A 10107-nucleotide genomic window follows, 5' to 3' on the forward strand; every position below is an offset into this window, starting at 1 on the left:
GTGCACAATCATCTGACTGGCTGATGTTGAGGCCACAGGGCAGGTAACATTATCCATCCTTAGGTGCCAGAAGGTCTGGGGGCTGTGTGCTCATGATCATCAAAGAGTTAACTTCTTCCACTGGGTGGTGGTTTTTAGCATCTGAAAACTCAAGAAATATGCCTGAGATACTATTATCTGAGGACTTCAGAGAGGAACTACAGCAGAGGCTATGGAGGATGGGTCTGTCCTAGGAAGGCCCCATAGGGTACTGCTTGGTTACAAGGTGACCATACTTTGAGAACCACTGCTCTAGTGGCTTGGAATGTTAAAGTAATGGAAGAAGCCCTTCCCAGATCTAGATTCTAGTATCACCAGCTATTTTGGTGGGGGGAAGGGTAAGTTTTGTCCTTGCTTGGACTTCTTGTTCATTTATATCAAAGCCTATTTGAGGCAGTGTACTCGGCAGTCCTGCAGATCTGTCTTTGGCTTCAACAGTGTTTGGAATGAACAGACCCAGGGACGCTCCTTGCTCCAGCCCCCGACCACACTCCAACATTTCTTCCTGTCGCAACCTTTGGAATCAGCCACTCAGCTATCCTCAGCCTCCAGGACAGGCCAACACCGTTTTTGGAACTTAGCTCCTTATCACTGATCAACCACGAGTTCCCAGGTTCGTCAGAATTATTCCATCGAGGTGGAGGCCGCCATCCACCGCCTGTTCAACATACATCTGTGGACACTTACCTCTCTCTAAGCTTCTATTTCCACAGCAACAGTGGGACTCTGGACAATGGGGGCCACATTTTTCGCCAACTGGCTGAAGAGAAGTGTGAGGGCGCCCAGCGACTCTTGAAAATGCAAAACAAGTGCTGCGGCCGCGCCCTCTTCCAGGATGCGCGGAAGCCTTCTCAAGATGAGTGGGGTAAAACCCAGGACACTGTGCAAGCCGCCATTCTTAGGGAGAAGAACCTGAACCAGGCACTATCGGATCTGCGTGCCCTGGGTCCTGCCCGCGCAGACTCTCACCTCTGTGACTTCCTGGAGAGCCGCTTCCTGGAGGAGCAGCTGAAACTCATCAAGAAGATGGGCAACCACCTGACCAACCTCCGCAGGCTGGCTGGTCCGCAGGCTGTGCTGGGCGAGTATCTTTTCGTGGAGAGCCGCTTCCTGGAGGAGCAGCTGAAACTCATCAAGAAGATGGGCAACCACCTGACCAACCTCCGCAGGCTGGCTGGTCCGCAGGCTGTGCTGGGCGAGTATCTTTTCGAAAGGCTCACGCTCGAGCACAAACAGGAGTCTCTGAAGTCCAGCGGCCTCTGAGGAGCCCCTCTGGCGTCAGAGCTTCTGCCCGAAGCCCAGCTCTGCAGCCACTAGGCAGCTTTGTAACCGCCCTGGAGCACTCTCCCCAGCCTTGGACCAAATGGAAACAATAACGCTTTTTGCAGAAGGAAAAAAAAAGCCTATTTGAAACACAAACAGAATAAAGAGAAAAAAAGAAAAAAATATATATATATATATTCATGTTCTTTTAACATATGAATTGCCCCACTTTATCTGTGTGAAATACGTTTGTTCCCGTTATTGGGCTGGTTCTCAAGCTTTGCTGCTCGTATGAATTACCTAAAGAGCTCTTTTTTTTTTTTAGTATTAAATATTTTTTTAATTAGTTTCTGCTTTATAACAAACTGAATCAGTTATACATATACATCTGTTCCCATATCCCTTCCCCTAAAGAGCTTTGAATAGAAACTTTGGTGTCTGGGTCCCAGCCCCAGAGATTTTGATTCAGTAGGTCGAGGGAGGAGCCTGGGCACGGTGAGGTCTCAGAGTTCCCCAGGTGATTCTAATATGCAGCAACTTTGTGAACCACCTCTTGGCTTCAATCCAGCTAGTGATCAGATATTAAATCTAAGACACATGGGCTAGTGCGTGAGCTCTGCTGCTAGGCGTGTTCCATTTTCTTCCTCCTGGAAGATTTGTGCCAGGGAAAATGATTGATAGTTGTGTTACTTCTCTGAAATGGATAGAAATTTCCAATTAGCGTGAACAGGGGAGGGTGAATGGGTGAATGCAATAAGGTGTATCATTTATGTATTTCCCTATGTGTATGGCTAGAAGCTTTTGCAACTGACGTCTGCCCTACTTTTCATGCGAATGGTAGTGCTTGTCCTCCTAATGCAGCTGTAAACTTTATAAGCCCATAGGTAGACAGCATCACAAAATATTTACCCCTCCCCACTGGCCCACTCTCAAGCTTCACTCCCCTTCCCCAATACACAAATGTACATCAGTGTGCTTGAGACCAACATCAACATACTGACCGTCAATTCTTCTACTTTGCAGCTTCCCTCTTATCAGGAGGTGTCAGCATTTAGTGCCCAGAGGAGGCATTTCCAGTCATCTCAGCTTAGAGGTCAAATATCCAAATATCCAAAGTAAAAAAGTTTAAAGAAAAGAAGAAGAAGAAGAAAGCAAGGAAGAAAAGAAGGAAACAATTTTCTTATCTCATAGTAATAAGGCAGTTTTCCTTAAAAAAAAATAAAGACTTAAGCCTTAAATTCTCTTTCCTAATCAAAATGTGCTTTTCCGTCTTTAGACTATTCCTCTTATATCCTGTATTATTCATGATGTTTAATTCTTGAAATAGCACATGGCTGAAAACAGAAGCTAACCTCTTGTCCACTATGAATTAAATCTTCTTTTCCTAGGACCCGTCTACAATGTACAGTTTGGGGTTTGCCAACGTAATTATTTTCTCTGAAATAAGGTACAGCATTTTGCCTTTTCAATATATAGTTATACAATACATTGTTAACACAACATAGTTAATATAGTCAATACAACTATAACACACATGATATGATGCCACTTTGGTGATTTTCTTCATCCATGTAATTCTGAAATTTGACAGTATAGTTTTCATATTCTAATGAGCTGAGTATTACCTTTGCAAGGATAGAAAAATAAAATAAATTCATAATATTCTTGTGTGGTTTGCCCCTGGGGTGGATTACCATAATGGGGGCATATTTGAGCCTTTCTCCAAGTCATTAAAAAACCTCCAGCGAGTAGCCCCTTGTCCTCTCCAGGAAACTGCGGGAAGGTATCTTTAATCACAATAATCCTGGGGGGAGAAATCTCGGAAATAAGACATCTGCTTCTGTGCCTTGTTGTTTTGCAGAATAGCAATGATTGCTTTAGCAGCTTCTATTGCCATATGTGTATAGTAAGTAAATGAACATAAAATTGAATGAACGCATAAAAGAAGGATAAACCCACCCAGTTTAACAAATCCACTCTCTCACCTGCTGTGCCCTGAAACGTGAAAGAAAGAATCACGGGATCATAAGGATTCATAAAGTAACAGTCTCTGTTAACAATATTGACAGGAGGTATAAGGATGATTTGTCTGATGTGGGACCAACAGCTTAACTGCTTAATTCTTTTTTTTAAGGGCAAATCATTCATTTATTGTTTAAAGATTGCAAGACAACATCTGAATTTTTGTAGCACAATTTAAATGTTTTACTTTTTTGATAAAGCAGAGTATAATAGAAAAACAATTAGTTTCCAGTAATATCTATATTTCTATTCAGAATTAAGTCTTCCACAGACATGTAACCTGGAAACAAAAGCCTGTTCCAATAAGCAAAGCTTCAACAGAGCGGCTACTTTTCGGGCCAGGGAAAGGTTCATCCCTATAGGATGATGATGTGCTGTGTAAAATGGCTGCAAGGTCACAGCCTTGAGGGCGTTGGAAGTCTGTTATCCTATTCCACATTAAGTAGTTTGGTGAACTTCAAACGACCGTTCGTCTGCAACCAAGCTGCCAACCTTTAACTGATATTTCAAACAGGTAAAAAATAAATGAAAAGAAATCCCTACACTGATGTTCCTCGATTTACACTGTTAAATGGTTCATTAACATGTAATTCTGGCTAAGAATTACATTTGAGACTCCTTGCTCAGATTTTGGTTAACAGTACTAATCTTTAGAAATTCAAGTTCTTATTAATCAATAATTTGTCAGCTAGGATACATTCAGGCATCAGCTGCAACTACAGAATAGGTGCACTGCCTCAGCGCTTTGGAAAGACATAATCTACAACACTACTAGCAGACAAAATATCTGTTACTAGACAGCATATGTGCAGTACAGCAAGACAAAAACATATATTCATATGTGCCGCGGACCAGCCGGAGAAAGAGGATTTCACCGCCCAGGGTCAGAAGGGACGGGGTAAGGAACTGAAGTAGCACCGACGAATGGGGTCAGAAGGACCAAGACAACTGATGGTTGCAAGGCAAGTTTTATTATGCTACGGTTGCAGATTATATAGACTAGAAATGGAAGGTTGCCAGATGGTGGTTTACATTATCTATAGACTGTCTTGGCTCAAGGTTAACTTCCCTGGGAGAAAACCCATAAGTCCAGAATCATCCAAAATAACCTGCATGTGCAAGGGGGAGACAGCTTTGCTTGTCTCATTTTACATTCTTTCTGATTTCTGGGCCCTGGTGATTTATCTCCCATGGAATGGAACAAGGAAAGGAACAAGTAGGGACAGTCCCTTCGAGCAGCGGCGGCATGCCTGGCATGTCCATAGCCTGATCTCAAGGCTGACTGTTGCCCTCAGTTCCCCCTTTTTTATTTTTTAATTTTTGCTGCAAAATAATTCCATGAAGCGTAGTGCCGAGAGTAGTATATTGTTGCATGAGGATACGAAACAGACATGAGAAGATTATTATCAAAAATAGGCAAATTATGGCCAGGGTAATAAATCCTGACAACCCTCTAGTAATCCACGACTGAGGGTTTAACCACTTTAAATGGTCCAGTAAAGTTTTAATTACATCTTCTTGCCAAATATCATCAAGATGTGCATTTTGCATATCCTGAATTTCAGCATTTAATTTCTTAAGGTCAAGACTAATATTATTATCTGACCAAACACTCAGCAGATGCATTTTTACTTTTTCCCATTCCCAAATACAGTCATTGTACTTGTAAGGAGTAACACAAATCCATGTATACTTTTCATGACAAGCTAAACGCATCCTCAATTTTAATGCTGCCATCTGATCTCCAATCCCCCAAATTGCGTTTTTAAATTCATCTAACTTGTTATTCATCTGTAAATCTATGTGACTTTGTAAAGATAAAGCAAGACTGGTATTTTGAGATAATTGATTAGCAAAGTGAGCATGATTAATACTCTGTGAAAGAGCAAGACTGGCAGTAGCCGCAGTAGCAGACAGAGCAGCCAAGGCAAGTAAACTTACTATTAGCCACCCAATAAAGCGTCTCCTTCTCTGCAAGGCTTTAGAGAGTTCTACCCATGCCTGTACTCCAGTATCTTCCTACCAAGGTTCTCTCAGATGTACAGGCACCATAACATATATGGGTTACTTTAGTATAAGCACAGATTGTGTTCCTGCAGAAGGGAACATACAACTGTAAAAATACAATGAACACAGCTAATATTATATCCTCCTTTAGAAGAATTACCAATGCTAATAGAACCAATCAAAAGTGTATATGGAGGAGCAACACAAGTTATAACAGGTGTATTGGAATAAGTTAGAGCTAGTTTCCATATACCCCAGTTCTTTTGAAATGCGATAAACCTATCTATGACGGGAATACAAGAGATAAGAATTTACCCCTTGGTATAATCTATAGTACACCATATTTGGTTATTATTCCAAGATGCATTGCAACATTCAAAATTGGATCCAGGAAAGTTAATGGTCATAAAAGGAGGAAATTGATTTTTTGATTTTCTCTTAAAAATAGTAACCATATATCCAGCCATAAGTATCCCTTGTCCTCCAAGTAAACGCTTCATACACAAATAATTTCCTGAATCTTCACCTGTAACCTTGGCTATAGTAATAGCAGAATCCCTAAGTGGTGAGGCGTATGAGATTTGACCTCTAATATTAATAGGTTGCCCATTTTTATAGCAAATGATGGTATCCTTAAGATCCTCTCGTCGGCTGGTAGCCGGGCATGTAAGAGTAATGTTGGTTCCTGTAAAACGAAGGATGCCTGGAGAGCCTGACAAACTAATTGATTGATCCGTTCCCTCATAAACATCTGTATGCTCATAACTAATAGCCTTTACACATCCAGTTTCCAGATTCAATGGGCTAAGACAGACAGGATAGGTACTAAACCAGTTAGTATAATTTACAGACATATTGATTTGTTTTATATTCCCAATAAGAGGCCCATAAACAGTATCATTGTAAAATACAGGAAACTCTGCTTCAGACCAAGATATGGGTTTTAATAGTGGAGGATCAGGTACATAGGCCCAGTAAGTTGCTGCATTAACAGAGGGAACACATGAAATGGTTGCCAACATAGCCAAAAATAAAGTCACAGGTGTAACAGGATTATTCTGTTGTTTCACTAACTCTAGAGCTCGTGAAACCAATTGTTTAATTTGTCCCCAAGTTGGAACATCACTCCTTTGAGTCGTCCTGGCAAGTGGTCTCCTCTTCTTCTTCTTTTGCTGAATCAACACTGTCAAATTTTCGGGAGAGATGCAGAGCTTCTTCATCTTCTGAACTAGTTGTGAGCTGTGGCGAGCCATCTATTTGCTTGACTAAGCAAGCGCTCAGGAAGCCAGAGAGGTCCAGGAGCTGATCTGGGAAATATACACACGTGACCACGTCCCCAAATCAACACAGGATCAGGACCACGCCAAGTGCTGGTTAGCGGATCTTTCCCGAGGACCTCCAGAGACTGAAAGGCCAATCTTGGCTCAGCCACCAACCTTTCCCCTGTCAACAGTGAGAAAATTTAAAATAAACAGAGCATGATTTATAAGGTTATGTAGTGTTGTTCTATATAATTCCCCCATTTTTATTTTTTCAATAGTTAGCTTTAAAGATCTACTTGCACGTTGTATAATACCTTGTCCTTGAGGGTTACGTGGAATGCCTGTAATATTGGTAATTTGTAATGAATTACAAAATGTTGCAAAGCAACACTAGTGTAAGTGCGCCCATTGTCTGTTTTAATAATTTTGGGAAGGTTCATGAAAGCAAAACAGTGTAATAAATGAGTGATGACATGTTTAGTAGCTTCTCGGGTCTGTGCTGTAGCACAGAGGAAACCAGAATAAGTATCAATAGTGACATGAACAAACTGTAATTTCCCAAAAGACGGGATATGAGTAACATCCATTTGCCATAAATGACTAGGTAATAATCCACGAGGATTAACACCATAATGTGGAACAGGAAGGTGAGGTAAGCACTGTGGGCATTGCTTAACAATTTGTCAGGGCAGCTTCACGAGTAAGGAAAAATTGTTTGCGTAATGTAGCTGCCGACTGATGGTGTAAAGCATGCGATTGTTGTGCTGCTTGTGAAGCAGTTTGATCATAACTTACCACAATATGAGGGTGTCCAGGACATGGACCATGAGTATCAACAGTATGAAGATAATGAATGCAATACCTTAGCCATTCTTGACAGCATGACGAACGGAAAGGAGGAGGACGGTAAATTGGGATATGTCCTGCTTTAGGGAAAAGAGATTGAGGAGGAAGAGTAACTTTAACTTTATTTTTGGGAGGAAAATGCACAGGATAAAGATCACGTTTAGATCGAGTTAAAACATCTGCAGTCCCATTCATTTTAGACAATGGACCAGACAAGTTAGAATGAGCACGGATATGCAGAGCTGCAACAGGACCATCGTGGGAACGAATAAGCTGTTGAAGCAAACGAAAAGACGATGATAATTCAGGGTCATTAGTATATCCTCTGGTCGCAGTCTCCAGAAGAAATAATAAGCTAATAAGATATTTACTATCAGAAAACAAATGAAAAGATATAGAAGGCAAATGTTTAAAAGCCATAATGACAGCAAACAGTTCAACACGTTGAGCTGAAGTCAAGGAAGTTTGTTTAATGAGTTTTGTTCCATCGTCAATGATTACAGTAGCCACTCCTGAAGAAGAACCGTCTGTAAAAAACCAAAGGTACATGAGGAATAGGCTGTTGCCTAATTATAGAAGGAAAGATATAAGAGTTAAGTTTGCTGAATTGGATCAATTTATCAGCAGGCTAATGGCATTCCAAGGTACCTGAAAATCCTGCAAGAACAAGACCCCATTCATTACTATGTTGAAAAAGCCAATTTTGTTGACTAACTGAATAAGGGATAATAATTTGAGAAGGTTCTAGACCTATAAGTTGTAAGCATCTAGTTCTACCTTGCATTATTAACTTAATAATAAGTTCATAATAAGGGTTAATAACTTTAGAGGATGGAGTTTTCATATGAATCCATTCAATAATTCCACCAGTTTGCCATAAGATGGCAGTAGGCACATGAGGTGTTGGACAAACAACTAAAGACATGGGCAGGTGAGTATGTATTCGAGTTAACTGTGCAGAGCTGATAGCTCTATTAACTATTTGGGAAGCTTGGAATCCTCTGGAGTCATAGAGCGTGAAGTAGAAGGATCTGAGCCACCTTTACGAATATCAAGTAAAGTCTCTAACTGAGCAGTAGGAAGTTCTAAGGAAGGCCTTAGCCAATTAATATCTCCAAGTAATTTTTGAAAATCATTTCATGTTTTTAAATTATCAACTCGAATTTGCAGTTTTTGAGGCCTAATGGTAGAGTTATCAATATATTTTCCCAAATAGAAAAATGGAGATTGTCTTTGAATTTTTTCTGAGGCAATGACCAAGCCAAATGATTGTAAGGATTGTTGTAAAAATTGAGAAGCAGTCTCTAATCAAGAAATATTGTCAGTGGCTAAAAGTATATCATCCATATAATGTATGAGATATAACGTTGGAAACCTTTTTCTCACAGGAGTTAAGGCCTGAGCCACATATATTTGGCATAATGTAGGACTATTTGTCATGCCCTGAGGCAATACTTTCCATTGACATCTCCTCATGGGTTCCTTAAAATTTAAGGAAGGCAAGCTAAAAGCAAAATGTTTTCTATCTTCAGGAAACAAAGGAATAGTGAAAAAACAATCTTTAAATCTATAACTAAAAGATGATAATTGTGTGGTATGGCTGTTGGAGAGGGTAGGCCTAGTTGAAGAGCTCCCATTATTAGCATAGTTTTATTAACAGCTCTTAGACCCTGTAATAACCTCTATTTTCCAGACTTTTTCTTGATAATAAAAATAGGAGTATTCCAAGGACTATTGGAAATTTCTAAATGCCCGAATTGTTCCAGTACTAATTGTTCTGCAGCTTCTAATTTCTCCTTTGTGAGGGGCCATTGGTCCACCCATACAGGGTCATCACTCAGCCAAGTAATTGGACCAGCAGTGAGTGGAGGAGAATCCAAGGCCCCTAAGAAAAACCCAAACCTTGTCTATCACTTTTTATTTTCACATCAATAGGATAGACAGTTCCTTTTTGATTTGTTCCCAGCCCTTTTGTGGGAAGAAATCCTTGATCCAACACCATATTAGAGACGTGAGAATTTGGACTATAAAGTAATACTCCCATTTATTTTCATATATCTTGGCCCAAGAGGTTTAAAGGCAGCCCAGGCAAAACATAAGGCTGGAAGTATCCTGAATGGCCCTCACTATCTTGCCATAATAATAACTGACTACTTTGCATAGGAGAACTCTGTCCTATTCCTTGAAGTTCTGTAATAATAGGACTAACGGGCCAATGTTTAGGCCAGTGCATCTGCGTCATAACAGAGACATCAGCTCCAGTGTCTAAAAAACCTGAAAAAACCTTTCCATTCATGGTTCATTTCATTTCTGGACGTTCTTTCCCTATCTTCTGAATCCAGTAGGCAGCACTAGATGATCCAAAAGCCTTTGTTTCTCTCTTTTGATGTTGTAAAATTTGTCCATGAGGTACAAAGGGCAAAAGTAGCAATTGTGGAATTTTATCACCAGGAGAAATCGTTATTATATTTTTAATAGTTTGTGCCATGATTTTTATTTCTCCTTCGTACTCAGAGTCTATGAGTCCTGGCATAATAGTTAAACCCTTCATGGCGACACTACTTCTTCCCAATAACAGTCCAATCAAACCCTTGGGTAAAGGTCCATAGATGCCCATAGAGAGGGCCTGAGGACCCATTGCAGGAGTTAATACATATCGGGCGGAGGT

At 40.5% G+C, this 10107-nt stretch overlaps 1 pseudogene across 1 annotated transcript; it reads left to right on the top strand.

Annotated features, from left to right (window-relative positions):
- The first annotated feature begins 652 nt into the window (after nt 1-652).
- On the top strand, nt 653-3822 carry LOC308609939 (ferritin light chain-like; annotated as a pseudogene). Its single transcript has 2 exons — nt 653-1124; nt 3768-3822. The product of its transcript is annotated as a ferritin light chain-like (transcript).
- The last annotated feature ends 6285 nt before the right edge of the window (nt 3823-10107 follow it).

This window comes from Mesoplodon bidens (assembly GCF_964165515.1).
Source record: "Mesoplodon bidens genome assembly, contig: HAP1_SCAFFOLD_1396, whole genome shotgun sequence".
NCBI classification, from domain to species: Eukaryota; Metazoa; Chordata; class Mammalia; order Artiodactyla; family Ziphiidae; genus Mesoplodon; species Mesoplodon bidens.